Source organism: Carassius carassius, chromosome 46 (assembly GCF_963082965.1).
Source record: "Carassius carassius chromosome 46, fCarCar2.1, whole genome shotgun sequence".
Classification (NCBI taxonomy): domain Eukaryota; kingdom Metazoa; phylum Chordata; class Actinopteri; order Cypriniformes; family Cyprinidae; genus Carassius; species Carassius carassius.
Window position 1 is genome coordinate 236,752 of NC_081800.1, and position 26,545 is coordinate 263,296.

General features: G+C 40.4%; 1 protein-coding gene, 1 long non-coding RNA gene and 3 other non-coding genes across 8 annotated transcripts in view; all 5 read right to left on the reverse strand.

Moving 5' to 3' along the window:
* Positions 1-24,576, reverse strand: part of LOC132129402 (uncharacterized) — a 30,393-nt gene extending 5,817 nt beyond the window's left edge. For both annotated transcript variants that reach the window (XR_009428510.1, XM_059540981.1), the window contains exon 1: positions 24,441-24,576. The gene's annotated coding sequence lies outside the window, so the exon portion shown is untranslated. The remainder of the gene's footprint in view (positions 1-24,440) is intronic.
* LOC132129831 (U1 spliceosomal RNA) lies at positions 35-198 on the reverse strand. Its single transcript, XR_009428605.1, has one exon. It is a non-coding gene; the product is annotated as a U1 spliceosomal RNA (small nuclear RNA).
* On the reverse strand, positions 550-731 carry LOC132129853 (U2 spliceosomal RNA). Its single transcript, XR_009428619.1, has one exon. It is a non-coding gene; the product is annotated as a U2 spliceosomal RNA (small nuclear RNA).
* LOC132129842 (U1 spliceosomal RNA) lies at positions 6,481-6,644 on the reverse strand. The gene has a single exon (XR_009428615.1). It is a non-coding gene; the product is annotated as a U1 spliceosomal RNA (small nuclear RNA).
* LOC132129641 (uncharacterized) lies at positions 14,536-16,787 on the reverse strand. 3 transcript variants are annotated; one of them, XR_009428548.1, is made up of 5 exons: positions 16,648-16,787; positions 16,313-16,381; positions 16,046-16,134; positions 14,797-14,915; positions 14,536-14,650 (listed from the first exon to the last, which is right to left on the reverse strand). It is a non-coding gene; the product is annotated as an uncharacterized LOC132129641 (long non-coding RNA). The 3 variants fall into 3 exon arrangements; XR_009428550.1 differs by having other exon boundaries at positions 14,797-14,890; positions 16,013-16,134; XR_009428549.1 differs by having other exon boundaries at positions 16,313-16,408.
* Positions 24,577-26,545: the final 1,969 nt, after the last annotated feature.

Genomic DNA, 26,545 nt, shown 5'->3' on the forward strand with positions numbered 1-26,545 from the left:
AAAAACCTCTTCTGCTTTGTTTCACCAACAATTTCAGGGGAGAGCGCGAACGCAGTCCCCCACTACCATAAATTATGCCGTCGATATTCCCGCATTTGGGGAATTCGCAGGGGTCAGCATGGCCGGAGTGCAATGGGCAAGCCTCGCCCTGGGTGAACCGCCTTCTTGATCATGGTGTCTCCCCTGCCAGGTAAGTATGAAGGCCAAGGCGGTCAGCCAGAGGTATGATTTGCGTCTCTACCATCCATATCAACGGTTAGCCCCCCTCCAGGAAAGGAAGGGCAGGTGCTTTCCGTTACTGGCCTGGAAACTGCCAAGCTCATGGGCCGGTGCTTCCCAACGCCGGTTTTAGATGACTCTCTTTAACCAAACACACCTGATTCGATGCATCACCTCGTCTGTGAAAGACCTCAGGTGGGTGCATCGTTCGTGGAAGAGTCCAAGACCCCAGGAGGGCGCATCAGGAAAAAAGTTCGCAATACACCACAGCATGGCAGATCTCATTCCTTGTTCTGCTATTCGACACAATAAACGGCAATCCCCAAAAAGGGAAAGCACACCGTTCCTGGAGACACTGCAATACCAGGCCGATGCGTGGAGTGGACGGAGCAAGCCCCGACTCCAGCTCCGTGATCTAAAAATCCATTTAATATGTAGTCCCCGGATGGGGGACGTATCAGATATTAAACTGATAAGAACAGATTTGTTTTTTTTATTAACACCAACACCATTTATTTTTACAACAAATTCACTGTACATCAATACAACATAAATTTACAACATGAGTCCTCTTTCAGCATTGCATAATACTATTCAAAAATCAAAGGTCAAAAGTACATCAAGTTTCAAAAATCAAACAAAAGTAAAAAAAAATAACAGTCATTCTTTCTACTCCACCTCAACCTTCTGCAGCCCTCTCCATACCCTTCTAGTCACCTCATCCCCAAAAAATGTTCTGAAAACTTTAACCTCTGCTGACATTTTCCCCAGCAGTTGTAAAAATAATCTTTCAGGTTCCAAATGAGGAATCTTTTTCCTCAAACACATTGTTCTCCATTCTCATAGAACATGCTTCACCTCTGAGATCGTACCCCATACGACTCTCCTTCGTTGTGCTTCAAAAGCATCTATACCCAGCCCATACAACACTAAGTCTCTTGTAATAATTGGCCCCCTCCATCTCTCCCACCACAACATGACTGACCTCCAGAGCTCTGCAGCTCCTGGACACGACCACAAGGCATGCTCTATTGTCTCTTCTTGGCCGCAACCTGTCGGGCACCTTGGAGACCTACTAGAGCCATGTCTATACAACCTCTCTCTCACTGGAAACCGACCCAGGGCATCTAACCTGTTGAGGTCTTTGCAAAAGCCTATTAAATATGATGGCTGTATCAATATCCAATTAACTTCATATGGCAAATCCGGTTGTCCTACCCCTTCCACTAACTCCTTACTCAGTCTGAGGTGTAGTTTCCTTTGGTCTAGTATCAGGGACTGCTCTAGACACCAAGGCTTACGAGCAATAAAGTCTGCCGCCCTGCGATAATGCTCTGGTCTATTTGTCGACCAGGGATTCGTTCCTTTCCAATTGCCCAAGGACCTCAAAGGAAAAGCCAGCCAAAATTGGGCTAAAAACCTGGCCTTGTGCTCCCTCTCATGGGATGCTAAGCGAGCTGTCCAAGAACAGAAAATAGCCTCCATCTTCAATAGGATGAAAGGGACTCCCCTTCCACCATCCTTCATTGGCCTGTACACCTGCCCCCTAGCAACCATTTCTGTGCTATTCTTCCACAAAAAAGAGAAAACTAGCTTTTCTAACCTTCTCCCAGACCAAAAGGGAACTGGAAAAACAGAAGCTAAATAATTAAGGCTTGGGAGAAGATCAGCCTTTACCACCTCTAACCTTCCCCACAAGGACAGCCCCCTAGAACTCCACCTTCCTATCTTTCTCCGCACTACCTTCAATCTTGCCTCCCAGTTTTCTTTAACTGTCTCCTCTGTAAAATCGGACTACCAGAATCTTCAAATCATCTGCACAAATACTCTACCCTCCTCTTGCTTCTGCTCTTTCAGCCCACTGACCAAAGAACATGAATGATGACTTGCCCACGTTCACTTGTGCTCCAGACACCTGGCAAAACTCCTCCAGGATTTTACCAACCACCTCAAAGTCCCGCTCTGAAGTCAAAAACACGGTTGTGTCATCTGCATAAGCAGCCACTTTGGCACATATTCCTCCACCTCCAGGCAAATGGACCCCCCTAAGAGAAGGTGCTGCCCTCAAAGCCCCCAACAAAGGTTCTAAAGATAAAACATAGAGAAGGGGGACAAAGGACACCCCTGCCGTACTCCCCCCAACTGTTTAACCTTTTCTGTAAAATGTCCATTTATACCTATCCTACTGAATACCTCTCTGTAAAGCAATCTAACCCACGCCCTGAACACTGGACCAAACCCCATGCGCCTCAAGTTTGCCTCCAGATAGGAATGGCCGACCCTGTCAAAGGCCTTCTCCTGATCTAAGCTCAGGATGGCTAAAGGAAGCTGCCTTTGCTCTGTCCAGCTAATTATGTCCCTAACTAGGGCCAAGTTCATAGACACTGACCTACCCGGCACACCACATGTCTGGTCTGGCTGGACAACTGCTCCAATGACCTTCTTAAGTCTCTCTGTCAAGACTTTTGTCAACACCTTATAATCTGTGGTCAGCAAAGTAACTGGCCTCCAATTCCCTAACTCTTCCTTCGCCCCTTTCTTATGCAGCAATGTTACCAACCCTGTTCTCATCGTCTCTACCAACTTCCCCCTTCTAAAGCACTCCTGGTATACTCCCACCAGTTCAGTTCCTACCCACGGCAAAATCACCTCATAGAAGGCAGCTGGAAGACCATCACAACCTGGAGCCGTGCCTTTTTTCAAGGAAGCAACTGCAAAACCAACCTCTTGCAAGGTCAAGGGCCCTTCGAGTGCTCTCCTTTCCTCCTCATCTAAACCCCCAATCAGATTGTCTAACAACTTCCCATATGCTGTGACTGAAGGAGTTCATCACTAAATAACTCTCTATAAAACCCTTCAGCCACCTTCAGCATCCCCTTCCCCGATGTCTGCACCCCCCCCTTCACCCCTCAAACCCTCTATATAACTTTTCCTTTGCCTACCCCGCACTGTTGCAAAGAAATAGCTGGTTGGCTTTTCATCATAGACCCGCTTCTGGACGCTTGAACCTTGCAAAAAGGACTTCGCTTCCTCCCAATAATAATTCTTCATTGCTTCCTGCAGATACTGAGCCCTAGACCATCCATCAGCAGTCCCCAAGGCACCACCTGCCCATAGAGCCTGCAGCTCCTCTGACCACTTACCAACTTTTTTCCGCTTACTTCTTGCCTTCTCCCTGCCCCAATTATGGCAGAAAACTGCAACCCTCTCCTTGAATCCCTTTCACCATTCCCCTTGTGACTGAAACAAACCTCTCAGATTTTTCCAACCGGCTACCAAATTAAAGAGCGCTATACAAAAAACCTTGTCCTTCAGAAAGGAAGTATTGAACCTCCACACCCCTCTACCCCATCTCTCACCTCCCACTTCCACCCATACCCTTACCAGACAGTGGTCTGAACACCACATAGGAACCTGAGTATAGTTAGCCACCTTCACATATGAAGGCAGAAAAAGATAGTCCAAACGCGCCGCCTCATTTCTACTGTTTCGCCAGGTAAAAGTGGGCACCTTCCCTCCTGCCCCCCGAAAAGAATCACAGAGACAGAACCTTGTCACTAGTTGAGCTAATGCACTACCAGAAGCATTGTCCAAGGACACATTAAAATCCCCTCCTAGCACTAGCAATCTATTTGTATATAAAATTGCATTCAAAACTTTCCAAAAACCCCACTCCACCTCACATCTACAACCACTACTCTACCTGGGATAATGACAATGGCAGACTCAATAACAAAGTCCCATGAATAAAATAAGATTCCCACCCCATCTGCATTGACATTCCCCACACCCCAAAAGGAAGGCCCCATTTCCCACCCAGCAGAAAAAATGGAGACATCATTTTCATCCTTCAAGTGGCATTCTTGTAAAAAACAAACATCCCAAGGTGACACTTATAAAGAAAGAAATATTGCAGTCCTTCTTTGTATCATTTTTAGTCCTCTTACATTCAAAGTTGCCACTTTTAAACATGCCATTTAGACAGAAATAAGCTTAAAAGAAAAAAGGAAAAACCCAAGTAGAGGCTCACAAAACCATCACATGCTCGATTTTCACTCTAAACATTTTCCCCTTCCCCTTCCCCTTCCCCGTTACCTCCGTCCAATCTCCTCCTTCTCCTCCCTCACCCGCCACCTTGTTTTGGACTCGTCTGGGTACAGGTTCCTGGAGTTTGCAGCACTTCTTTTCTGGATCTCCAGTCACATCTTCACAAAACTTCCTTCTCCTTAGGCCTTGGCCTGCGTCAGGCCCTATCATGTTCAGTTCCATTTCCATATCTGAGGGAAGCTCCACTTCACCACCTGCAGACCCTGCCTTCCCCAGCTCAGTCTCTTCATAAATGCCACACAGTACCTCTGCCACATCAAACTCTGACCATTGCTGCGAAGGACTTATTTGAAGCTCTGGCCCACCTCCTCCCTCTTCATTCCTTGTTTCCATCACCTGGCCTTTCACCATTTCATCGCCTGCACCCAATCCTGAAGGGCCCGCCTCTTGACTTTCACCTCCACCTGGAACACTCATTAGTAGACCTTCAAAATCAGCCTTCAGACCTTGTCCCTCTTTGAATAAGCTGGCATATGTTTTCTGTCTGCTAGGGCATACCCGGAACAGATAATCTCCTCCTCCACATAAACTGCATGTTTTTGGTTCTGGAAAAGCTGATGCAACGTGCTCTGCAGATCCACAAAAGCGACATCTCTTTCCTGTGCAGTCTGTTTTCAAATGGCCCTGCGCACCACACCTCCTGCAGAACACTGGTTGACCTGCATAGTGCAAAAAGCCCCTGTTTGATCCAATGAAGAAAGACCCAGGTGAATGAACTAAATCACCTGGCGATGCTGTGTCTGTATGCAGCTTAACGAGGTATCTACTCTTTCCAGTCCATATACCAAACTGGTCCTTCAAACGTTCACCTCCTTTCACCGTATCACAGTACCTGGCTAAGAATGTTAACACATCACCATCTTCCACAAAAGAATTGTACAGGTGGATCGTTAGTGCCAGAAAATCCTGAGCAAAAGCAGGTAAGAGGTGCAGGCCGGTTAAGCGCTGGTGATCTTTTTTCTTCTCCCATGCTTCATAGAATGCCACGCAGTCTCTCAATTGGAAAAAAGTCAAATCCATAAAGCCAGAGCTTGAAAAATCTTGCAAACAAAAAATGAAACATGCCGAAACACCAAAAATATCTCTCAACAGTTCAGTAACCACGAATTCTCTTCCAAATCTTCTCTTGACGTCAGCAGCTGCATCCACCTTGACTTGTAAAAGAACAGTATTCTTCAGCCGCACCACCATGGTCGGCAAAAGTGCATCCTCTCTCGTTGGATCCATCTGGGTCGATCACACTTGATCTTAGCCAAAAGGCCGAGAAGCGATGCTGCTAAGACGCAGCGGGGAGGAAGCTGGACACGGCGATGCCCATCTCGGCTTTAGTAAGTCTGGGGGACCTAAAAACGCTGGGGGATGGTAGTACCCTCCCCTGTCTGCAACGTCACCGGGCCTCGTCACGATCGGCCTGACGCTGGCACTGCAGCGACGGAAAGTACGGCATCGCTCGTAACTCCCAAACGGTTCGTCGCAGAGCCACGTGTCTTATGTCATCAGAATCCTTGGCTCGAGCCGAACGAGACGCAGGTCTCAGATTGGCTCGTCGCTCTGACGACATTTTCGGGTATTTGGGATTTTGTCGAAAACCTTCTTTTGCAACCTAGCGCCAGGTATTTGGCCCAGTCCCACCCAAATCAGCACAGAAAGCATCTCTGGAGTCTGCCTGTCAATAATCATCCCAAAAAAGTGGAAATTTCCATTCACCTTGGCGAGGGGACCTCAAAACGTGCTAAGGTGGCGTGTCCAAAATGGGCTTGAATGGCTATAACTCCAGGAAGGAATGAGATCCCTTCACCCAAATCGGCACACCTGTACAGGGGCACAGTCAGAGGGCAGGTGAAAAAGGGCGCTGCGACAGGCCACTTGGTGGCACTGTAAGCGACAACATAATTAATACCAATTGAAAAAGGACAACCAAACAACATGGAGACAGCTACAGCTAGGCTGCAGTAAGTCCAATCGACTTTCAAAGTAAGGTCTGTGCTATAATCGAACTAAACCACCCACCAGGGTCCAATTTTTCAAGAGCGTAAGTGACTTTGTTTCACAGGCGCACAACACATACCTCGCATGTGACAGAACTCCCCATTCTGAAACGCAAAAAAAAAAAAACTGGAAAAAACCTTTTCTGCTTTGTTTCACCAACAAATTCAGGGGAGAGCGCGAACACAGTCCCCCACTACCATAAATTATGCAGTCAAGATTGCCGCATTTGGGGAATTCGCAGGGGTCAGCATGGCCGGAGTGCAATGGGCAAGACTCGCCCTGGGTGAACCGCCTTCTTGATCATTGTGTCTCCCCTGCCAGGTAAGTATGAAGGCCCAGGCGGTCAGCCAGAGGTATGATTTGCGTCTCTACCATCCACACCAACGGTTAGCCCTCCGCCCCCTGCAGGAAAGGAAGGACGGGTGCCTTCCGTTACTGGCCTAGAAACTGCCAAGCTCATGGGCCGGTGCTTCCCAACGCCGGTTTTAGATGACTCTCTTTAACCAAATGCAGAACACTGGATGGGGGACGTATCAGATATTAAACTGATAAGAACAGATATCTTTCGAAAAAGTTTTATTGTCACCATTTACATTTTTCCCATTTGCATTTTTACTTTTTCACACATTTTTCTTTTCAAGCACATTAAAACAAGCAGTATAATATATAATAAATACACATGGTAAAATGAAAGAAACAATCATTGTTAAAAAGCATTTGATTAAAACCACAGTGTTTTGCTTGTTTTTAAAAGTCCATGTTTGAGGTTTGTTTAAAAGGTGCGGTCGGTTTCAAAAGTAAAATACAAATTAAAAAAGCAAACAAGCCTCATATATATGTTAATAAAACCAATTTCATTGATAAAACACAATAACAACACCAATTAAAAATCATCTGTTGTGCAAGACCGGGGGTGAGTCCTTATCAAGTGGGTCTTTACCCCACACTCCAGAAAAGGGACATGAGATGCTACTTTATGGGCTCAGTGGAGATCCCCTCTCCTCCGGCCCGCTGGCCCGCTGTTCCCGTAGCCAGAGTGGTGAGGGTGCATCTACAGGCAGCCAGGGTCGGTGCCTGCCGGGACCCTTTCTGTGCGACCCCGGCGCCCTCGTGCGAATATCGTCGTCCGGTAACCCTGCAGCATTGATGTTACCTTTAGCTCACATGCATGGAGGGTTACCGTAACGCGCTTTCCCACCAGCAGGTTTCTGGTGGCCCAGATGGTATCCTTGATGACGTTGAGGGTGAGCCAGAGCGAGGTAAATTTCTGTGCCGTCAAGTCCTTCAAGCCCCAGCCCACCCCAAGGATGGCGAGCTGGTATCCGAACCCGGGACCCACCTGCTGGTAGGCACGGGAAATACAGGGGGCCGGTCTTGGCCCACATGTCCCGCGCAGTGCTGCATTCCCAGAGCAGGTGGTGGACGGTCTCCGGGGAATTGCAGCCGGACCGAGGGCAGATGGGGTTTTTGGCCATGCCTCTGGAGTGCATAACCGCCCTGACCGGGAGGATCTCATGAGCCACCATCCACGATAAGTCTTTGTGCCTGTTCTGGAGAGCGGGGTGAGCCGCATTCTGCCAAACTTGTTTGGCCTCACTTAGTGTGAGGCCCGGAACTGGACTCACCGGTTCCTGGTCCTGCACAACAGAAATGAAAGACTTGTGTTTAGTTAAAATGGTGACATCTTCACCCTCTAAAAGGTATTTCTTTATAAACATTCTTATAAAACTGCACTCTTTAGGCAAGTTAAAAGACACTGGGGTTTTCAAGTCCACTGGTAAAATTTTCAATGTTCTTAGGTAAGACCCCATCCAAAATCGCGCCATTGCAGCCGTCTCTTTTTCTTTGGATGGGGTCATGGCATAACTAATGTGCAGGGCGGAGAAGCGGCTGCCTAAAAACAGGTGGGGGTCTGGGAGGCCTTTTTCCACCGTTCTCTGGCCTTTTCTTGACAGTCTCCTTCCTCAGGCGCTCCCACTTGGACCCCGACAGGAAGTGAAACACCGCCCTCTCCAGTTTCACCAGGAACCGCCGAAGGGGGCTAAAAACAGAACAGACAAGTAAAATCAGAGGTAAAATCACAGATTTAAAAATTAAAACCTTGCCCTCCATCGTCATCGCCCTCCAGCCTTTTTCTAACTTTCCCTATCATGTCAGTCCAGTTTCCCTGTCCTGCCCCCTCTTTATCAATTTAACACCTAAAATTTTAAAATCATTGTCTTTAATAACCAAGTCAAGTCCTCCTGTGTCTATGTCTCCCCACAGCCCAAAGAGCTGGGCCTCGGACTTGTTCCTATTGAGTTTGGCGCCTGAGGCCCGACCGTACCAGTCAGTCAAGTCCAGTGCTCTTCGTATAGATAAAATGTCCGTGGCTAAAAGAGTTACATCGTCCATGTATAAGGCACAGGTCGCTTTGAGTCCACCCGTCCCAGGAAAGTCCAGTCCTTTGATCCATTTATCCTTTCTCAAGATCTGTGCCAGTGGCTCGATACAAGCCACATACAGGAGAGGGATAAAGGACATCCCTGACAGACACCACTGTGTATGTTCACAGTTTTGGAAAGATGCCCGTTTACAAAGGAATTTGCTGACAAGTCCCTTGTACAGCAGTCCCACCCAGGCTACAAACCTCTTTGGAAAACCCATTTTTTGGAGTACCTGAAAAAGGTACTGGTGCGAGACTCGGTCGAATGCTTTTTCAAAGTCTAAATTTAGGACTACTAGCCGAATATTTCTGTCTCTTGCATAACTGATGGTGTCTCTGATCAGCACTAGGCAGTCTGTTATCTTTCTTCCGGGCACAGAACAAGCTTGCTCCGGGTGAATCACGTCCTCTAAAGTCGTTGACATGCGTGTTGCTAAAACTTTGCTAAAAAGCTTATAATCAAAATTTAAAAGTGTTATGGGTCTCCAGTTTTTTAAGTCAGTCCGGTCACCTTTTTTGTGAAGTAAAGAAACTATCCCTATTCTAAAACTGTCTGGAAGTCTGTCGAGGGCCTCAAACTCTTTAAAAACTGTCAAAACCTCTTCTGCTAAAATGTCCCAAAATGTTAGATAAAACTCTTTTTAAAACCTCCAAGAGCTTTTTGGATTTCTAAGATGTTCAAATGTTGGGTTAAAATCTCATTTTGACAGTCAACCCTTTCCTCAATAAAATTTAAAACTTCTTTTACAGTGTCAGAGTGTACCTTTTTAAAACTATATAATGCCCCATAAAATTTTTCCACATCCTCTAAAATCTCTTTTGTTGTGTTAACCTCCCTATCCCCTGTTTTAACCCTGCTTAACCCCCCACCCCTTGTTATTATTTTCTTAAAAAATTATCTAGTACACTTTTCGCCGCCTTCTATTTCTCTCTCTTTACTTCTTAAAAGGACCCTTTTACTTTCTATATTGGCTAAAACTGATATTTCTTTTCTTACTTTCTGAATTTCGTCGTTAAAATCAAAACCATTATTTAAAAGATTAAAATACCTTTGTAGTCTTTTTTGCAACCCCAACATGTGTTTCTTTTCCCTACTCTTCTTTTCTAACCCCTATCTTTCTAAAAAACTGTCTCGTCCGGTCCTTTACCATCTCCCACCACTGTGCACGTGTATCGTAAAAGTCTTGGAGGGTCTGCCATTGGCTGAACTGTTCCCTATATTCTAAAACTACATCCTTGTCTTCCAACAAGGAACGGTTCAGCTTCCACAGCCCTCCCCCTACCGTCACACCCATGGGCAATGAAAGGGTGCAAGACAGCATCATGTGATCAGAGAAAAAGAGGGGGGTTTATGTAGCATCGGTCGGCGGGCAGTCCCTTGTAAACACGTAGTCGATTCGAGAGGCTTTGGTACCATCACCACTGAACCAGGTGAAGCCCTCCTCTCTTTGATGCAAAATTTTAAAACAGTCGACTAAATTTGTTTTGTCGTTTTGTCCACAATAAAATCCTCCCATACCCTTTTCCTGTCTGTTTTGGATAAAACACAATTAAAATCCCCTGCTACCATTAGGGGGGCCCTACCTAGCATGTGGGGTTGCAAGTCTTCTAAAAGCTCATATCTTTCATTCTTTTCCGTAAAACCATATACATTAAGAACATTAACCCTATGGAGTCTAAGGGTATTTTTGGGGCCTGGAGAAGTTTTGTCATGCCCTGACATTTGTGCTTTTTTCAGTTTCTTATAAATATCTAAATGGGTAAAGTCTAATCTCACTGTAATCAGCACAAACTGGGCTATAATAATATGTGAAATGCATGCATGTACATGATTGTATTTTTGAGAAAAAAAATGTTATGCGTGGTTAGTGAAAAACTAAAAATGTTTAGTTTTTCAAAATCCTCGGTACTCATCTTACTGGACCTTTCTGCTGCTTTTGACACTGTTAATCACCAGATTCTCCTGTCCACCCTCAGAAAGATGGGCATCTCTGGAACAGCACTCCTGTGGGTTAAGTCCTACCTCTCTGACAGATCCTTCAGTGTGTCTTGGAGGGGTGATGTTTCAAAGTCACACCACCTTGCTACTGGGGTTCCTCAAGGCTCAGTACTTGGACCACTTCTCTTCTCAATCTACATGACGTCATTAGAATCTGTCATTCAGAAGCATGGCTTTTCTTATCACTGCTACGCTGATGATGCCCAACTCTACCTCTCATTCCAACCAGATGACCCGACGGTAGCTGCTCGCATTTCAGCGTGTCTGAGTGACATCTCTAGCTGGATGAATGACCATCACCTTCAGCTTAACCTTACGAAGACAGAACTCCTGGTGATTCCAGCTAACCCATTGCTTCATCACAACTTCTCTATACAGCTGGGCTCATCAACCATTACTCCTTTCGAGGACAGCTAGAAACCTAGGAGTTGTGATGGATCATCAGTTAAGCTTCACAGACCACATTTCTACAACTACCCGGTCCTGCAGGTTTGCCTTATACAACATTAGGAAGATTAGACCCTTCCTGTCAGAGCAAGCAACCCAACTTCTTGTCCAAGCTCTTGTTCTCTCCAGACTGGACTATTGTAATGCTCTCCTGGCGGGCCTTCCTGCATGTACTGTCAAGCCTCTGCAATTGATCCAGAATGCAGCAGTGAGGGTTGTCTTCAATGAGCCAAAAAAAGCTCATGTTACTCCTCTCCTCATCAGGTTACACTGGCTACCAGTAGCTGCTCGCATCAAATTCAAGGTACTGATGCTAGCCTACAAGACGACCACTGGCACGGCACCAACTTACCTAAACTCATTGGTTAAATCTTATGTGCCCTCCAGAAGTTTGCGCTCTGCAAGTGACCGACGCCTTGTGGTACCATCCCAAAGAAGTTCAAAATCACTCTCACGGACCTTTTCCTGGACTGTGCCCAGCTGGTGGAATGACCTCCCAATCTCAATTTTTACAGCTGAGTCTTTACTCATTTTCAAGAAACAGCTAAAGACTCATCTTTTTCGTCTGCACTTAACCAACTAACACTAGCACTTTTCCTTTTCCTGTCTTTAAAAAAAAAAAAAAAAAAAAAAAAAACCTACCTATGTGTCCTATACTAGACTAACTGATACTGTTGTTGTTCTCTTGTTGACCTGACTGCTTCTAGTGTTCTCATTTGTAAGTCGCTTTGGATAAAAGCGTCTGCTAAATGATTAAATGTAAATGTAAATGTTTAATCACTTGAATAAGGCCATAAAACACATAAAGAACAATGTTTCCTGGGATTTTTGAGAACTGGAGCTTGTAGTGCTTGTCATATAATTAGAATATCATCAAAAAGTTGATTTATTTCACTAATTCCATTCAAAAAGTGAAACTTGTATATTATATTTATTCATTACACACAGACTGATATATTTCAAATGTTTATTTCTTTTAATTTTGACGTTTATAACTGACAGCTAAGGAAAATCCCAAATTCAGTATCTCCGAAAATTAGAATATTGTGAAAAGGTTCATTATTGAAGACACCTGGTGCCACACTCTAATCAGTTAATTAACTCAAAACACCTGCAAAGCCTTTAAATGGTCTCTCAGTCTAGTTATGTAGGCTACACAATCATGGGGAAGACTGCTGACTTGACAGTTTTCCAAAAGACGACCATTGACATCTTGCACAAGGAGGGCAAGACAAAAAAGGTCATTGCAAAAGAGGCTGGCTGTTCACAGAGCTCTGTGTCCAAGCACATTAATAGAGAGGCGAAGGGAAGGAAAAGATGTGATAGAAAAAAGTGTACAAGCAATAGGGATAACCACACCCTGGAGAGGATTGTGAAACAAAACCCATTCAAAAATGTGGGGGAGATTCACAAAGAGTGGACTGCAGCTGGAGCCAGTGCTTTAAGAACCACTACGCACAGACTTATGCAAGACATGGGTTTCAGCTGTCGCATTCCTTGTGTCAAGCCACTCTTGAACAATAGACAGCGTCAGAAATGTCTCGCTTCAAAAAGGCCTGGACTGCTGCTGAGTAGTCCAAAGTTATGTGCTCTGATGAAAGTAAATTTTGCATTTCCTTTGGATATCAGGGTCTCAGAGTCTGGAGGAAGAGAGGAGAGGCACACAATCCACATTCCTTGAGGTCCAGTGTAAAGTTTCCACAGTCAGTGATGGTTTGCGGAGCCATGTCATCCGCTGGTGTTGGTCCACTGGGTTTTCTGAGGTCCAAGGTCAACACAGCCGTACACCAGGAAGTTTTAGAGCACTTCATGCTTCCTGCTGTTGACCAACTTTATGGAGACGCAGATTTCATTTTCCAACAGGACTTGGCACCTGCACACAATGCCAAAGCTTCCAGTACCTGGTTTAAGGACCATGGTATCCCTGTTCTTAATTGGCCAGCAAAACTCGCCTGAAAATCTATGGGGTATTGTGAAGAGGAAGATGCTATATGCCAGACCCAAGAATGCAGAAGAGCTGAAGGCCACTCTCAGAGCAACCTGAGCTCTCATAACACCTGAGCAGTGCCACAGACTGATCGACTCAATGCCACACCGCATTGCTGCAGTAATTCAGACAAAAGGAGCCACAACTAAGTATTGAGTGCTGTACATGCTCATACTTTTCATTTTTATACTTTTCAGTTGGCCAAGATTTCTAAAAATCCTTTCTTTGTATTGGTCTTAAGTTATATTCTAATTTTCTGAGATACTGAATTTGGGATTTTCCTTAGTTTCCTTAGTCAGTTATAATCATCAAAATTAAAAGAAATAAATATTTGAAATATATCAGTCTGTGTATAATGAATGAATATAATATACAAGTTTCACTTTTTGAATGGAATTAGTGAAATAAATCAACTTTTTGATGATATTCTAAATGACCAGCACCTGTATAAGTGTTTTAACAAGTCTGAAATAAAAAACCCCGATAGTATAGAAAAAGAAAAGAACAAGCTAGTTTTAGAGGCCCTTTTTGTTTTTGCTTTTGTTAATTGTGTATATATATATATAAATTAATACAAAAAGATTAGAGAAGCTAGTATTATTATTTCTTTTTTTTTTTTTTTTTAAGAAAACAAGCAGTAGTAAATGAAAGACAACATATACAAATGACGTATATCACATAACATATTGCGGCTGTGCGATTTGGGGCAAATATCTAATTGTGATTTTTTTTGACAGATGGCTGTGCAGTTGCGATTTTGATTTGATTTTGCAAAGTCAAGCTTTAGCTTAATATTGTCAGTAGTGTGCAGCACAGTATGGGTTTCGTTACCCTGCTGAAAAAAACAAAAAAAAACAATAGAAACCATTACAGAAATTCTTATGGTTTCCATTAAAACAATTACAAAATTACTTTTTGTAGTGTGTTAAGGGCATTATTCCAATATGAATTACTGTTCTATTTATTCCCATCTGCCAGATTACATCCCACCAATAGAATCCATCAAATACCAGTAGACACCATTATAGTTTACATTAAAGCCAATATAATTCCCATTATAACCCTTAATTCCATTAAATTTTCTATTGTGTTTTAGGACAATTTATTCATTTTTAAGTATTTAGGATTTTAAGAACAAGTGGAAAATGTGCTGAATGTTTCATTTCTTCTAAGTGAAATTAGCAATGCAGTTAAACTGAATTTACATTTGTGTTAAAATACAGAGACAAGCGTGAGTTGACACAGGCTGCAGCCGTGCATCAAGCCTTGTCCATATTGCCAGATGCGCTCGTAGAGTCTTGCGGTCTGGAGTATACCGAGTATAAACAAGCATTACGAAACAGGCTTCTGTAAATGGATCCTCTGTGAGACGCGGCAGAGAGGAGTGAGTATGAGAAACATTCAGATACACAGGCTGATTCAGTCTTCTGAATTGGGAGTAGCGAACATGCATTATAAACTTCTTTCAAATTAGAATCTGTTGGGGAGATAAAATGTGCAAGATAACCTATATGTACTAATAAAAACATAAAAAAAAATGTATCTTTTACTCTCCAGTACTGAAAGCAGAACTGATAAGGGAGCCCTTGATACTGTGACACAGCTCTTTTAAATTAACATTACCTTTTTTGCAGTGGCGGTAGTTTGTATGTCCATCTATAGTTGCCATTATCTAAGGTCTTTTGAGTACTGGTATCATCTGAAGTCCTCACAAGTCCTGTGCTGTGCAGTTTCTAATAACCCTGGGATGGACATTTGCAGAAACAGGAAGGCAAAGGGAGAAAGATTAGCATAGCTGCTGTTCATATCATTTCAGGCAATGTGCACTTTTTACTATTTCATCAATGGAGTACATTGAGTACTATTTTTAATCTAGTAGGTTTAAACTGAAATAATTTTTCTAGATCCCTTAATAAACATATTATTTGTTGTCTGTTTTTGGGGAACAGACACAGTCTCTATAGAATGGACTGCATATGCCAGAGTAACATTTAATACATTTTAATAAAATTTATCATAACTGAAACACTGAAAAAAACTGAAAAAAACATCATAACTGTAATTTACACAACCATTCAAGAGTTTGGGGTCTGTAAGATATTTTATGCCTTTATAAAAAATCTTTTATGCTCACCACGGCTCCATTTATTGAATCAAATTACAGTAAAATAGTAACACTGTGACTGTTACAATTCAAAACAACTCTTTTCTATGTGAATATTATGTTAAAATGTCATTTATTCCTTTGATCAAAGCTGTATTTTCAGCATCATTCCTCCAGTCTTCAGTGTCACATCTTCAGAAATCATTCTAATATGATGATTTACTGCTCAAGAAACATTTCTGATTATGATCAATGTTAAAATACAGACGTGCTGAAATATTTCTTTTGGATTCGTTGTTACATAGACTCCAAATATTGAATGTTAGTGTTACATGCATCAAATTGTTCAAAATCATCTGTTTCAAATAAATGCAGGTCTTTTGAACTTTGTATTCATCTGTGAATCCTGAAAAATAAAATGCATCACGGTTTCCACACAAAAAAATGAAGCAGCACAACTGTTTCAACGCTGATAATAAGTTTCTTGAGCAGCAAATCAGCATTTCTGAGGGATCCATGTGACACTGAAGACTGGAGGAATGATGCTGAAAATACAGCTGCACATCACAGGAATAAATTAGTTTATAATGTATTCATCCTAGAAATCCTAGAAAATTTTAAAATTGTAATAATATTTCACAATATTACTCTTTTTACATATTTTAATCAAATAATTACTACAGAGGTGAGCAGAAGATAATTATTACAAATTGTATCAACTTCAAGCTTTTGAACACTAGTGTACTGTATATTTGAGGTTTGACTTACTGTACTAGTCTTGTGGTCAATAGCATCTTTGAGATGTTGTCTTACAGTAGGTTCACTCCGACTCTGCTGGATGCAGCAGGCCATCAGCACTGAAGAATCCAGGAACAAAACAAGCAATTTGACACAGAGCCAACAATATTTAGTCTGCAGTTCCAGGTTTATTAGATTGAAACAAGCTAGAGCAGGTGAAATTCAAAAAATAAATACATAAAATAACAGATTCATTGTGATATATGTTGTGAAAAAATGCATATTAGGTTACTTAACCTTTTCAGCGCTTCCTACATCTCTGTCAGCAGCTCCCTTCAGAAATATCGAAATCTTGGACACTCCCTTCTGTTGTAGAAGGATTATTTTGTCACTCTTGAAATCGCAGAACAGTTTTATGTTTACCATAAAAGATCCAATTTTCGCGCTCCTTGATAACGTGACGTCATCAATAAACAGTAAAGTGTAAATGTTAAGGTTAAATAAATTAAGCAATTTCCAATCATCCATTGAAAGATTACCAACAAAACAGTCAAAAGCTATCATCTACAGATAAAGATTTGATTAAAAATCCATAAACTTTCATAAATAAGAGCACAATATAGTTATCATACCTGACGATACGTCGCCTGAAAACGGTAGAAATGCTAACGGACTTTTTCGAAGACATTAAACCATTCCTATAAAGTAAATAAACAACAGAAGCGAGTCAAATACAAGTAAGAGAAGTGTCAACAACAGTTATAAGTAATATTTGTGTGATTTTATGGACTTAACAGCGAGAAACGGGGTGTTTCCTCATGACATTTGCAGTGTTGCGCTCCGTTTCCATGGCAACTCCATCCGGTCCGCGCGCACGCCCATGTAAGCACGTCACGAATTTAAAGTCACACGCTTACGTTACATAAATAAACATATGAATAAACATGCCCCTTATTTTTTTTTTTCTGTAAGAGGGGGCGCGGCCATTTGTAAATTTAATGTGTCTGGCTTTCGGTGTCATTCCAGCTATATTAGCTGTACAAACAGCTTGTTTTGCTGTTTACTGTTGCAAACTGCTGTATCTTACCATGTTATTTTTAATGTATTGTCTTAATTATGAACGTACTGGTTTGTAGTGCAAACAGTTTTACCGTTTACTGCACTTTGTTCTTCTTGTTATTTCCCTATAACCATGACCATAAGTCTCACACATTCACATACAAGTGCTTGGTGGATAGAATTAGATCACTACATAATTCAAAATGTCATTTAATTATGATATTGCTCATTTAAAATTCATTTTGTAGGTCTATAGCCCAGTGCAAAATGCCAGGCCTGCACATAATAGTGGGACAAAGTGGCACTTTTATAGTTTAAGATTTTGTATTGTTGCTTTTACGAACACTCATATATGTATGTATGTGTGTGTGTGTGTGTGTGTGTGTGTGTGTGTGTGTAAGGTGCATCTTGAAGAAATGTGAATATCATGAAAAAAGTTCATTTTTTTTGTAACTTTTTTTATTAAAAAGTGAAATTTTCATAAATTCTAAAGATTCATATTTTTTTGATGATTAGAGCTTAATTTAATGAATGTAATTATTGCATTTAAAAGTATAAAAAAGGAGTTAAACAAATATTATTTAATTATTTAAAATGATTTTTAAAGAAACTTTGTCCTGTGGTGTGACAGTACAGGTGTCACAATGGAGGACTTTTTTTTTAATCACACCAAAGGACGTTTCAGCCTTTTCTGTCAATTAATGACCTTGCTATTCCAAGCTAACCTCTCATTAGTGGCAAGCAAGACACATTTGCAAATTTTTCTAGGATTATGTAGCTTAACATGCACTTTTTAATAAAAAAATATATAATTTAGGGGTGTCATATTAATGCACAACAAAGCATAAAGCATTTGTAGTGGTTCCGAAAAAGTTCAAAGGACATGGTGTCACACCAGAGGACATGGTACAAAAATGTAAAAAAATCGAATAACATTGCAACTTCATAACAGGTCTGTGTAGGACAAATAAATGTGTGTATGTATTTATATTACGTGTCCTGAAATATTATGGGCGTCCAGTACTCAAAATAGTTTTAGAACCACTGACTGGTAAAGTAAGGTGATCTGCCAGGACGTGTCTTCAGAAAATGGCACATCTGGTCACCTGGTATAGGCCATATCTGGCCCACATACAACAAGCCAGAACTCAACCTAAAACCGGTTTGTCACACATGGGCCGGATCTGGCCCACACGCAACAAGCCAGAACTCAACCTATAACCGGTTTGTCACACATGGGCCGGAATCTGGCCCACATACAACATGCCGGAACTGACACTAAAACCGGCTTGATGTGTGTGGGCCAAATCTGGCCCAATTGACCTCTGCAACTGCCAGAACTCAGCCATATGTGCCATATTTGGCCCAGATAAGGCCCGGAAGTGTATGCTATCAGGGATATCTCTCTCATGTCTCTTCGTTGAGTATTCACGGAGTTACAGTTCATTTTAATGACGTGTTTGTAAATGAAGATCAGCGCAGACAAAGGCTGCAGACAGCACACCTTGTTTGTTATCTTTATTTTATAAGTGCACAAAGTTTTGTTGTTATTATGTCTGTATCCAAAAAAAAGTAGACCCTTTACAGATTCGATTGATGTATTGCTCTTATCTGTACGATTAAAACTGAAAGTGTAATTAAGTTCTTTTCGGGGTTATCAGGAGAAAATGACTCAAAACGCGTATCCTATGGCGTTATATTTTAGTCAAAAGTTATGAGCGTGTAAGACATGCTCACGAGCACATTATGTTATTTCACACGCAAAAATGAACCTTCAGCTGGCATGATAAAAGTAGTCGCGCACAAATTCAACAACCTAGAGGTGTACATGTAGCTGCGAGGGAGCGCCTGGCATACTCTCATAGGTTAACTCTGCTTGTACAGTGGAATCCTGCTCGCGCGAAGCGGGCTTCTGCTCGCGAAGTGCTGTTTTGCTCGCGCAATGGATATCTGCTCGCTCAGCTGATTTCTGCTCCCTCGAGTCTACATGACTTTTGAAAATTTGGGGGCGGAAACCAAGGAGGGCACTGACCCTCTTATGACTGGTCACTTTCACACAGGGACATCCTTGTACCTCGATTGACAGCTCTCATTACAGGAAGCACGGAGTTGGGTTAAGTTACTATGGAAGCATATGGGTAGCATTGAATTTTGCTACATTCATTGCGGGACATTGAATGAAAATGCTATCGTAAGTGTCTTGACTGTGAGTGTTAATGCATTTAAGAAAAATAGCATTTAAATGATAATTTTGCCACAGTTTTTGCTTGAACATGTTATACCTATCTAATCATTTCTGTAATACATTTTCATTTTAATTTTGCATCTTATAAAGCATTACAATTAGTATTCATTTTACATATTAAAACTGGTGTATGAAATGCCAAATGAAAATTATGTAATTTAATTTTCATTTTGCACCAAACGTTGCACAAATGTATTGGAATATGCATTGCCATTTTACATATTGCATTGTCATTTTGCATATTACATTCCAAATTGAATATCGCTACCCATATGCTTCCATAAAGTTACCACCGAAGAAGAGTGGGAATGAATTAGAATGAGTTTTCTAATATACATAAACGTAACTTAACATTAACGTTACATATTTTCTAACTGAATCATAACATAATTGTTTTTACATGTACTTTTACATGTGAAAATAATTATGTTATGATTCAGTTAGCCTAACGTTAGTTGTCTAAGATACAGTTTTAAGATTAAAAGTTTTAAAATGAGTGTCGGGCGATCAGCATCACAAGTGTTGGCTAAGGCGTTAGCTACAGATAACGTTCACATTTATCAACCGATTTCAGAGGTTTGTGATCTACGTGCAGTTAAAAAAAACTTTGCCCCCTTATTTAGTTAGGTTTGGAAAATTATTATTTTCCATAGGAATTGTGAAAGCTAACTTTTGTCTCACTTGTTGATTTTGTTGATTTTTTCGGTTTTCGATTTTTTCATTAGATTAAATGTAGTTGTTTTATTGCTTTCTCTGTGTTCAATCCCAACATTTTTCTTTCTTTTTTCTCTCTCTTTCTTGTGTCTCAGGTCAGAACACAGCTCATTCCCTTTGAAATACTGGGATAAAATCTAAATAATACATCTTTAAACACTAATAATTTACGATCGTTGAGAAAATTGAATAAAACAAGTAAATACAAATAAAAAAGTGACACACTTGTAGTCTGCTTTTCATTTTGATAGCACTATAGCCTGAAGATGAACTCCACAACAAATAATAACACATGTAACTGATGAGGCTTTATGGATCCAGTGAAAATGAAAATATGCACTGATACAGTGCACAGTACAAATATAGTAAAAGTGATATGTTATATTAAAAAGTATATGTAGTACAACTTAAAGTGAATAATATGAAAAGGGAGTACAACGGTACAATAACATACCGGCATGTGATATAATAGATTTATAATAGCATAAATTTATATGTATAATATGTATAATACCATAATAAATAACTGAACAACAATAGGTTAATAATAGCAAGAAGAATATGTAATATCAAGGGTGGAATAATACAGAATAGACAAAAATCAAGAATAAATTAATAGTAAATTAAAGAGTAAAATAAAATATTTTGAAATGTAATTTTAAAATAGTATTTGTGTAATAATTATTTGTGTAATAAAAATTAAGACACAATTTATGACACAACACAAAAAAATTGTTGACATGAGTTCCAAATTGTGTTTAATTAATGAGCTCCTTAAGTATAATATATACATGTACACACACATACAATATATATATATATATATATATATATATATATATATATATATATATATATATATATATATATATATATATATATATATATATATATATATATATATATATATAAAATCCTCTGAATCAATCTCAGCTCAAGATACACATTTTATTTCAGTTTTCAGTTCTGTCTTTCTCTTGGAATAGAGTGGTTTAGTTGTGAAGACAAAACCTGACTAATAAAGATTAATTATCCGCCACTTCCCTCAAGATTTTCTATTTTATTCAATTAATGAGTCAAATAATGTTAAAAACTTGATGATGCTTGACATTTTGTTCTATAATGCACATTACACACACTCATGCAGAAAACACACACATTTTGAAACAGTGGTTTATTTTTCCATGTATGTTAACACATATAAATGTTTGGGTGTGAATGTGTGAGGTTTACCTTGCACAACAAAATCTCAAAGTATAGTTATGTTTATCACAGACCAGAATATGAGATGCTCCCTTCAAAAAACTTTAGATTAATCAAAATTAATAATCATTATAACAACATCACAAGGAGTTCATCATGATATTGCAGCTGGAGTCACTATGAGTTCCTGTGTTTTTCATTTCTAGGCTATTTACATCATGTAGTTTTTGTGTAAAGACACGCAGTACATGATCAGCATTAAACAGCCTGTGCAAAGCTTTTAAAATGCAGTCTATAGTTTTAGAATATGAGCTGGGTCATTCTGTCGATTCATTCAGGGCTGCTCTGGGTTTAGTACAAACACAACACTAGTCTAGGGAGGTATAGTCTTGTCTCTTGGAAATGCAGAGAACAGCTTTCCTCAGCTTTCCTTAAGGCTGTCTTTGTCCTGTTTGCAAATTGCTAAAAGGGAAGAAAAAAGAATACATAGAATCAGTTCACAGTTTTATGAAAAGCAATAAAATCCTTATAATCAAGTGATGATAAACTTAATCGGTAACACTTTTGAATAACGGTCCATTAGTTAATATTAGTTAACTACTTTAGTTAACATGATCTAAGCAAGAACAATCCTTCTACAGCATTTATTAATCTTAGTTGATGTTCATTTCATAATTTACTAATGCATTATTTAAATCAAAAATTGTGCTTGTTAACATTAGTTAATGCAGTGTGAATTAGCATGAACTAACAATGAAAAACTGTATTTGCATTAACTAAAATGAACAAAGATGAATAAATACAGTAATAAATGTATTGTTCATTGTTTGTTCATGTTAATTAATGAATTAACTAACATTAACATTAACTAACTAAAGGACTATTATTCTAAAGTGTTACCACTTAATCTTTGTAAATAAGTAATGGTAGTGAAATTAAAGAGAGAAGCTTTAGCTCCATCATTAATCTAGACAGTCAAAGGGCTCACTCTGTATTTTGTGTTCATAACACCATTTAGTTTATCATATAAACGGCAATATAAGTTAAAACGTAATAAGAATTCATTTAAAATTATTATAAAGTCTCAGCTTTCACTGCTAACTACGTTAGCGATATCGCTAGCTATTATTAATAGTCTGACACTGGTGGTTAATTAAGCTGACAACATAATGTTAAAAATGACCAAAAAACATCGAGAAAGAACAGCTGAGTCTCACATGTGAAAGATAACACCCCGAGATCTGTTTTTATTATCGTGTGACGGTTTGTAGGTGTCCAATCTGAAGATGAGTCAGGTACATTTTCTTCTGTCCTGATGTGAGAGTTATGAGAGTTGCCCGCTCCAATATGGCGGCGACGTTGACGTGCGGTCGAGCGGCCAATGAGGCGTCTAGGTATTTATATGTATATGTACAGAACGAATAGGCTAGCCAGTTACGTTACTTGTTGCTCAAAAATATGTAACATTAATGTTAACTTACTTAACAAAACGTAGGCTTATTCGTTCGCAAATATATACATCGATGGTAATTGATTTAACTATGATCTGCGCAGCATTTTATACGTGCAGAGACATTTTGTATATTAGAAAACTCATTCTAATTCATTCCCACTCTTCTTCGGTGGTAATTTAACCCAACTCCGTGCTTCCTGTAATGAGAGCTGTCAATCAAGGTACAAGGATGTCCCTGTGTGAAAGTGACCAATCATAAGAGGGCCAGTGCCCTCCTTGGTTTCCGCCCCCAAATTGTCAAAAGTCATGTAGACTCGAGGGAGCAGAAATCAGCTGAGCGAGCAGAAATCCACTGCACGAGCAAAACAGCACTTCGCGAGTAGTAGCCCGCTTCGCGCGAGCAGGATTCCACTGTACAAGCAGAGTTAACCAATGAGAGTATGCCAGGCGCTCGCTCGCAGCTACATGTACACCTCTAGGTTGTTGAATTTGTGCGCGACTACTTTTATCATGCCAGCTGAAGGTTCAATTTTGCGCGTGTGAAATAACATAATGTGCTCGTGAGCATGTCTTACACGCTCATAACTTTTGACTAAAATATAACGCCATAGTATCCGCGTTAATCGACTTCAGAGGGTTAAAATCCCTGTCTAAAAAGGTCAGATTTACTAAAAGTGCCCGGCCTTGTCTCACCACAGTGCTGCCCTTCACCAAGATGTTAGGATTTAGCATCCGAAACTGTTACTAGTGAGGAATTTGTTTTTTCCTCACTTTCCTCTCCTTCCATGACCATTTCCTGTTCCTTTGCCTCCGCCCCTGTGGCCGCCCCACTTCGTCCTTCCTGCCCTATCCCTGAGACCGGCTGGGAATTTGAAATTCCCGCCAAAACCTCAGGGACCACCTCCTCTTTCCTTTGTTCATTCGTTTGTTGCCCATGTGGGGTGGCCATTTTGAGCTTGTTCGCAAAACTTTTAGGGCAGTCTCTGTAGAGATGGTTTGTTTCTCCACAAAGATTGCACCGTCTGCCATTGGTACAATCATCAAAACTGTGACCAATTTCTCTACACTTACCACATACTAACTCTTGGCATGCTTCAGCGAGATGACCAAACCTGCAACACTTCCTGCAGAGTTTGAGCATTCCTTGATAATGTATGTAGCCTCTGTTCTCTCCGAGCACAATCATGGAAGGCAGATGTTTCAGGCCCTGGTAGCCCCCAGCGTCTTCCCTTTGTTTAATGGGAATTCGCCAGGAGCATGTCCAAATGCCATCTTCATCTAACACTTTGACAGGCTGGCCTCGAACAGTGCAAAATCTACCCAACCAAACACAAATATAATCTCCAGTCACTGTTTCATTGAACATCCTGACAATCACAGTTTTAAGTGTGTTATCAGAAAGTTTCTTGACAGTGAACATGGAGAACTGGGCTTTAACTGAATAAATTTTTTTCCCAAAAGTCATTAAGCAGGGAAGCGGTTTTAAAACTGACATCAAATCTTTTGTTCAAGGGCAGAGTCATCAAACAAGTCAATGCAAACGAAGGTCTTTTGGATCAGCTTCCTGGAAAAGTCCATACGGGACATTCCAAGGAGCTTCCCCTCAACCTGCCTGAATAAAAAACGCACGCTGTGGTGCCTCCGCACGCCGGCACGGGCAGCTGACATGATGGAGGCACCAACAGCCTAATAACTTAAAACAACAATAAATACAATAATAAATAACCAAATAAATAATTAAAAGACCTTACCTTAAAACTTGTTGGAGCCCGAAGCAGCAGAGTTCAATGTACCTCTCGAAGTTGTGTGACTCAAGATATAAAAAGATCTCGAGTCAGGAAACCTCCAAGAGGCGATCGCAGTCTCAACCGTCCGACAAGATACGTGATCTTAATCACAATATCTTGAAGATGAAGATACAATATCTCTTTACCGATACTTATTATGCACCGAATTATTTTCCCTTTTTTAAACTTTACCAACCCTTCTCCTCTTATAATTAAGTCAGGATTCAAAACAATACCTATTATTACTAACCTTAACAATTGTTGTGTTCTTTTCCAAAAACAATGAGCTAAATAACATTCCCAAAAAACATGTTGCAGAGTCCTGACCCATGGACAACCTCTTGGACATCTTCTAATACATGTGGATCCTTGATTATATAATCTTTCTCTCACCGGCAATCTATTCAATGCTGCCAGCCAATTCAAATCCTTCCTCTCATTACTTAAATCTTTATGTTGAATACATTCCCACTTAATTTTTTTCTTTCTCAATTCTGCTTTTTGTGTTACTACCATTTTTACTTTTAAATCTTGATATAATTGTTTATGATTTTTTAGTAACTCTTCCTTTATACACCCAGGATGTGCTCTTAAAAACAAAATTAACTTTTCATGTTGCCAAGGTCTTTGGTCCTCTATTGTCTAATGGAACAATTTTCCTTAATGGCAAAGCTGCCCACAATTAAAAAATACATGGCTTTAAGCTGCACATTGTCTATTAGTATCTTACATAAAAAGAAAAAAACGTACAGTACTTCTAACTTTAAAGGAATACACACCACCTCTCTACCTCCCTCTTCTACTTCTAGGTACATCTGTTCCCTCTTAACAGGTTCGTACTTCCCTCCCCATATAAATGAAAAGACCAACCTAGTCAAAATTAATTTACTTTTGGTAGGAATTGGAAAGAATAGGGCTAAGTAAATCAAACTAGACAACAGGTCTATCTTAACTACTAACCCGTTCCCCGTAATGCTAAGCTTTCTGCACTTCCAAATATTCAATTTCTTTTTCACCCTCTCAATTTTTTCCAACCCAGTTTAATTCAGTCGAATCTTTATGATTAAAATTTAACCCCCAAAATTTTGATTCCCGTAGGACACACCGAAAAACCGTACCTCACCTCTTTCCTTCCTTTCCACTTTCCACAATACATTAATGATGATTTGGCATGGTTTATGGCCGAGCCAGTAGCTGCACAATACATTCCCAAAATTTGTACAATTTTCTCCAGCCCTCTACCTGTAGATATAAATACAGTTGTATCGTCTGCATACTGAGATACTTTTACCCGTTCACCCAAACCTCTTGGAATGTGTACTCCCTCAATGTGTTGCTCATTCCTTATTCTTTCTGCCAAAGGCTCTATAAACAAGACATATAACAATGGAGACAGTTGTAAGACTGGAGCCGGACCGTCTGGACTGAGGGACGACTTCTCTCTAAGAAACTAAAGGACTTTCCTGATAATTAACATTTGAACACTCTCTTGAATACCCTCCATCATAAATAACGGTGCCATCGAAGATGCACCACACCTAGCAGTTCACACCTCACCATCACACTCCCTCCACTTAGTTTCACTCAGAATTGCCAATAGTATAATATTCTGCATTAATGCTAGTGATATTTACAGTCATGTTTGGTGTCATTTGTATTGTCTCAGGGCAACTGGTACAATGGTCTCAACCTTAGAAAAGTAGATTAAAAGATACAGATCTTAAGAGTTAAGAGATAATTTGATTACTGTAATGGGAGTGACCTTTTCCAGGGTCTTCCATGTAAATTACCTTCTGTTCCCATTTAGGTGTAAACTACCCTGGTCTGGGACTTGACCTAATCAAATTCCAATTGTTAGTTTCTGTCTTCATCTCGGGGGATGTTTGTCTTGGTCTGAGGTATTTAAAGGATTGCAGCAAAAGGATCAGGGCGATTTCTGTAGCCAGAAAGTCCGTAGTGTGTTGTGTGTCTCTTCACTTCATACTATGTATTTTCTAAGGTCAGGTATGCATATTTTACTTTTAGAATCATCTTTGAGAATTTGATGTTTTGTATTGATATGATTTGAC